Source organism: Pinus tabuliformis, chromosome 8, assembly GCF_031772625.1.
Source record: "Pinus tabuliformis cultivar Carrire ecotype Pingquan chromosome 8, CPIR1, whole genome shotgun sequence".
Classification (NCBI taxonomy): domain Eukaryota; kingdom Viridiplantae; phylum Streptophyta; class Pinopsida; order Pinales; family Pinaceae; genus Pinus; species Pinus tabuliformis.
The window spans coordinates 1512579456-1512585513 of record NC_142294.1 but is presented as its reverse complement, the minus strand read 5'-3'; the positions used below and the strand labels follow the sequence as shown (position 1 = coordinate 1512585513).

Below are 6058 nucleotides of genomic sequence, written 5' to 3'. Positions count from 1 at the left end.
AAATGTTACATCGAAATTTTTTAGATTACCCATTTTTTTATTTGGATTTTTTTTAACACAAAATATGATGTATTTAATAATATTTAAAATTTAAACAAACAAAGTTATCATTAAAAAAGAAAAGTATAGGTTTTCGAATGGAGTGATACTTAATTTAGTAGAAATAGTTATGTACATCAATTATAAGACCCTCATCTTGAGGGCTAGGGACAAATTAGTGAGCTTGCGCCAACAGTGAGGGACAAAATAGTGAGCTTGTGTCAGCAATTACAAGAGATGCAAATGACGATGTCAAATATGTTATTTTTTTGTATATTGTTGAAATATCAATAGAAACAAGAGAAATAATTTTGTACATCAATTACAGGACCCTCATCTTGAGGACTAGGGACAAATGAGCGAGCTTGCACCAACGACTAGGGTCAAATTAGCGAGCTTGTGCCAACAACTAAAGGAGATGAAAATGACAATGCCAAGTCAGAGCCAACTCCATTTTTAGTTAACCGTCTCTGCTCTAATACACAACCAACATCTCTAGTGTTAGCAACTCCCATACCATAGCACCTCACATACTTGGCGCACCTCCTAGCACCTCAAGTATCGCTATTATTTCTGCTCATACATCGTTATATTATGCGTTATATGGGCATGTTATGCTGTGAGTTTTGCAATTTAAAACAATGTTGCTATATATATATATATATATATATATATATATATATATATATATATATATATATATATATATATATATATATATCCCACACTACATAACAGTGGCACTTTGCATAAACCCTCTCCATAACGCATTGTATCAAAAACCTCTAATATATATTTATATCAAAATTGTAATTTTTTTTTTTTACAAAACTACCTCTGGAAGTTCTATTTCTTGGTAGCAAAAGTTTATTTTTTACAGTACACAGATTTAAAAAAAAAATGCATTCATTGATATTTATCGTGGGAGTGGTTCTCACCGGTGAGGAGAACTATCCAGAATGGTCATAGAAAATCAAACACACTCTCATTTTTAATGAGCTGTGGAAAGGGGTATGTCTTGGAGATGGAGACAAAGAACCAGAACAATCTACCGCAGACAAGGAATTCGCCATTTAGGAAAATAAGAACAGAAAGGCTTATGCCTTGATTGCAGCATCAATAAATGAAGAGGTGAGTCGCCATATTTCGCCATTTTCAAATCCTTTCGAAGCCTTACAAAACCTGAAGGAACTCTATGACTCACACTCTGCACTTGAAGTTGTTCAACTCATGATTAAATTTTTCAGCCTTGAATTAGAAAATGATGACCCTCTTGCTCTTGCATCAGAAGTAAAATCTATCATGTGTGATATCAAAGTCACTAATGTTAAACTGGACATTCCTCTTATAGCTTTTGTCAATGCACTTTATCCCACTTAAATTATATTGAGTCATTGCAAGCAAATGGAAATGTAATGCCCCACTTAAATCTTATCATGCAAATTTTATTAATGTTTACATTACCTGAAAATATTGAGAAATATTGGTGAATACCTTCATTTTGGAAACCATAAATTTATTTACTAATATAAAATTCATTATTTCTCTTTTATTCAAATTCCCAACTTGCCTTCTAAAATTGAATCTTAGGTAGGATATGGTCTCCTCGTATTATTCCAAATTTTATATATATTCATTTGACATTCCCCAATGTACTCTCACATTTACTTGGGAGAAGACATGGTCCTCTCCAACTAATTATCAATATATATATATTCATCTCACATTCCCAAATGTACTCTCACATTTACTTGGGAGAATACATGGTCCTCTCCAACTAATTATCAATATTTATATTCATCTCACATTCCCAAATGTACTCTCACATTTACTTGAGAGAAGGCATGGTCCTCTCCAACTAATTATCAATATATATATATTCATTTCACATTCCCAAATGTACTCTCACATTTACTTGGGAGAAGGCATGGTCCTCTCCAACTAATTATCAACACACACACACACACACACACACACACACATATATATATATTTCACATTCTCAAATATACTCTCACATTTACTTGGGAGAAAACATGGTCTTCTCCCATTAATTACCCAATTTTATAATCATATTACATTTCCAAATGTACTCTCAGATTTACTTGGGAGTAGAGAAGTCAACTGTAAGGATAAAGGAGAAATTAATGACATTTATGAGAGGTGGTTGAGGTGGAGAAGAGAGGAAGGGTATAAAAGGGAAGGAGGAAGGGAGAAAAGGGAGGTGGGGTCTTGCTTTGATTTTGGGGTTGGTTGTGATTTTAGGATTGCTGTGATTTTGGATACCTAAGGAACCTATGGAGGTTTCTAGGGTTGTTGAGAGGAGGGAAATATTGTTCATCTTAGTCTGGATTATTCATCTTGGACACACACTACATTTGGTTGGACTTGGGCTCGGGAAGCTAGGGAACCTGTGGAGGTTTCCTGGGCTAGGAATTATTTCCTAGTTCGCTGGGAGGTAAATCAAGTTGGGTTAGTCAAGAGGAGCGTTCAGAAGGAGCAGCATCTCAAAGACATCTCCACCAGCCACCGGTACAGGTATTCCTCTATAGATTACTCATGTAAATTTATTGAAATGAAATGTTCACTATAAGTTATAGGGATTAGAATGTAAATGGTAAAATTTTCATTGTTTAAAAAGTTTTCTAAGAAAGTAAATTATTGCCTCTTATTGCATTTAAATTCCAGAGAAATAGATTTTTTAGAAGACCCTAGAATAGGGCCTTACACATGGTATCAGAGCTTTGGTTCAAAATCTGGACCCAAAGCCCAGTAAACCCCAAATTCCGCTATAAGAGCTTGTAACCCTTGTAAGGACTCATAATCGTAATATATAGATTCTTCAAATTTTCCATCCAAAGCCCACCTTGCACCTATTTTCAGATCTTAAATCGCCTCACGTGGTATCAAAGAAATCTTCATTCGCAGATGCCATGTAAGTGCAGATCCATGAGATGGACTGTGTAAGTGTGCTTCCAAAGAACTGTTTTGCATAAGATGATATACTAGCAACCTTGTCTTCCCATGGACACAGAAACCCAACAAAGACACGAGGTTTGGATGCCTGATTTTGCTCATTAGTTCAACTTCACTCTGAAATTCATCGTCTGCCTGTTTTCTGTTTTCATCTAGCATCTTGACCGCAACACAAAAATCATCAGGGAACTCAGCAATGTTAGAATTTTTTTTTTCTCCCTTCAGGGCGTTTATATCAGGTCTGATGTCTCTGATCGAAGTCTTTGTGCTGTTCGAACTCTGCCTCTTAGAGGTTGGAGTCCAGCCTGGTCCATATCCTCTGGATCAATCACAAGTGCTCCATTTGTCCCTTAAGTTCCAGATTTTTATTCGTTATACATTTTTGGTTATCCATGGTTGGTTATCCCTAGTCGGATGTCCTTATTCTATCAGGCAGTTAGAGTCCGACTGGGAGATTATCCGGGTAAAAATTGGAGGTAGCGCAGAGCTTGGCTGTATCCTGGAAGCAGTCCCCTTACGCACATATAGACGCATCATCATCTTCTGGATGATACAAAGGTTGCTAACATAACATTTTCTTGGAGTTAATGCAACATAACCCTGATTTCTTTTGGTATACCACCATAGAGCCGTAATTTCAACTTTTATGTCGTTTGAAATTGGCATATGAAAATAGCTTGGCATCATATGTCGATCTTCTATTGTGGAGACCGACTGTGCATTTGCTTCTCTAATCCTCAAAGTTTTGGAGAACTTCCTAAATGAGAGCACCAATGTGAGAACACAGCGGGATGAGTTTATCTTAGATTTATTAGGACCTTTGTTGACTATACAGAAATTAATGCTAAGCTTGTTTATGGGGTGTGATTTCAGGATTTTCACAATGTTGAACCCGTAGAACTTGTCATGTATCCTCTTACAAGAGAAAATCCCTTCAAACATGAATCCATCAACCTAGGAACGTAAGCTTGTGGATAATTGAAATACAACTACAGACTTCCATGAGGTTAATACATTGAAAATTGATTAGATTTGATGATCAGACATTGATGATTAGGCTTTTTCATTCACCTTGCCAACGATCTTCATCTCTCATCTCTTTTGGGAACTAGATTGTTGTATTTTTAAGCATTTGTGGACCCATCGACATCCCTTGCTGCTCGATGTCATCACCTATGGGACATACATACTATATTGGCATACAACAGACACTAGAAGGAGGTCATGCTTGTCTAAGCATTCCTTGGTTTCACTGATGTCATTGAAGCTGCAATGATGGTAAAATTCTTGGTCTAGCTTTTGCACAACTTAAAGAAAACAAGCATACGTTCCTGATCACTTTCTTTAGGCTTTTATGGAGAACAAAAGGTACAATGTATCAAAGCAGGTTACTTGTAATGAAGTTTCGCTGACTGCTATAGCTTCCTTTTCTCTCTATTTCTAATTTGTTTCTTGAATATATTATGAAAAAAAAATTCTTGGTAAACTCTCCAAGATGAGACACCTGATGATGTCTTACATAACCACCACTGTTGGGGTGAACCCCAAATCAGTACCACTGGTTTGCAAAACTAATTCTTTATGAATAAATATGGATCAAAATCATTGATTTCATCATCTTCATCAGCAACTCTGGATTCTTGGCTGGCCTCATCATTGCACTTCAACAATTTAGTTTGCTGCATTGCTAGAAACAAGGATGCCCCATCTAAACTTAACCAAACCTTCCTGGACTGATTCTGAACCATGCCTATGAACATGTGATGCATTTTGATCATCAAGAGGCCACTCAATGCCATTCTGAGCCACATCAAAAGCTGTTTGCGAACCATCAAGATCATCATCAGGAAGATTACCCGAATTTGTCTCAGACCCTTGCACTGCTTCTACCACATCAGTAGAAAGTCTGGTCAAAGTTTCTTTTCATATGTCACCTGAATTTGGAGAAGTATCTATTACACTCCTTTTATGTTCTTCACATGAATCCCTGTTCTCATTTCTTTTCTTTAGCAGATGACTTTTATGGACCATAAGTTCACCTTGATCAGTTGTACATGTTGTTGTAGTTCCACTGCTACCATCCTTTGACATATGAAAAACGGGCGAAAATATTGTCCCCATGACAAATGGACGTGCTTCTTCATTCAATGCATGGGTCATCAATGGTAGAAAATGCTAATCTCAGATCCTGACAAATGTCATCACCCAACTCTGTATTGGCATTTACAGCTGTGGCACTGTTGCCTCCAATATTTTGACGATTGGGAGAAACAAGGCTGGTAGAAACATGAACAATTTAATGCTTTCGAGCAGAGGAAGTAATCAATTCTGCAACTTTTCTTTCCTTCATTTCAAGATCATGACAAGATTTTTTTGCGTCTCCTATTAGAACTGGGGCATATTTGTTCACTGTTACCAACTCTTGTGGAAGATTTCCTTGATTTGTTCTTCGTCATTATTCTATAAACGTATTGATTTTATTTGTAATTATTTTCAACCTTCACGTTATGCCAAAGAGAGTTAACCAACCACAACAACCAATTGTGTCCTTCAGGTTGAAATTTTACCCATAAAATTACACAAGGAAACATCAACAAGATTCCAATCTTGAAGCTCTCCCAAATCTCTCACTCTTTTGTTTAGGGGAATGGTCATCAAGTAGCTCATGACATCAGCCAAGAAATATATCTCCACCATGACAGAAAAGTAAATAGCTTCTACTACTTCCTCATTGTTGTCTGACTTGCCAAAGACAAATAAAAATGATCCATCCACAGAAACAAGAGCTACTGAAGCAGGTGAAGGAAGAATTGGTAGCCTAGGTTTCACCATCGGTTGCTGATGGAGTTCCACCACCCTAACCCTTTTTGTATCATCAATCAAGATCAATTCCCTTTTTTCCTGGTATCAGATGCATCTAGGTTACAGTTCCCATGCCAAAAATTTATCGAGACCCACATCTACCCCTGTCCAATCTAATTTGTGGAAAGAATCATCAAACTTGTGTACTGCAACCTTAGAGGTTAGATTATCATATAGGGCT

At 36.7% G+C, this 6058-nt stretch overlaps 1 pseudogene; it reads right to left on the bottom strand.

The window, feature by feature from the left end:
* Positions 1 to 4586: 4586 nt before the first annotated feature.
* Positions 4587 to 5471, bottom strand: LOC149241630 (uncharacterized; annotated as a pseudogene).
* Positions 5472 to 6058: the final 587 nt, after the last annotated feature.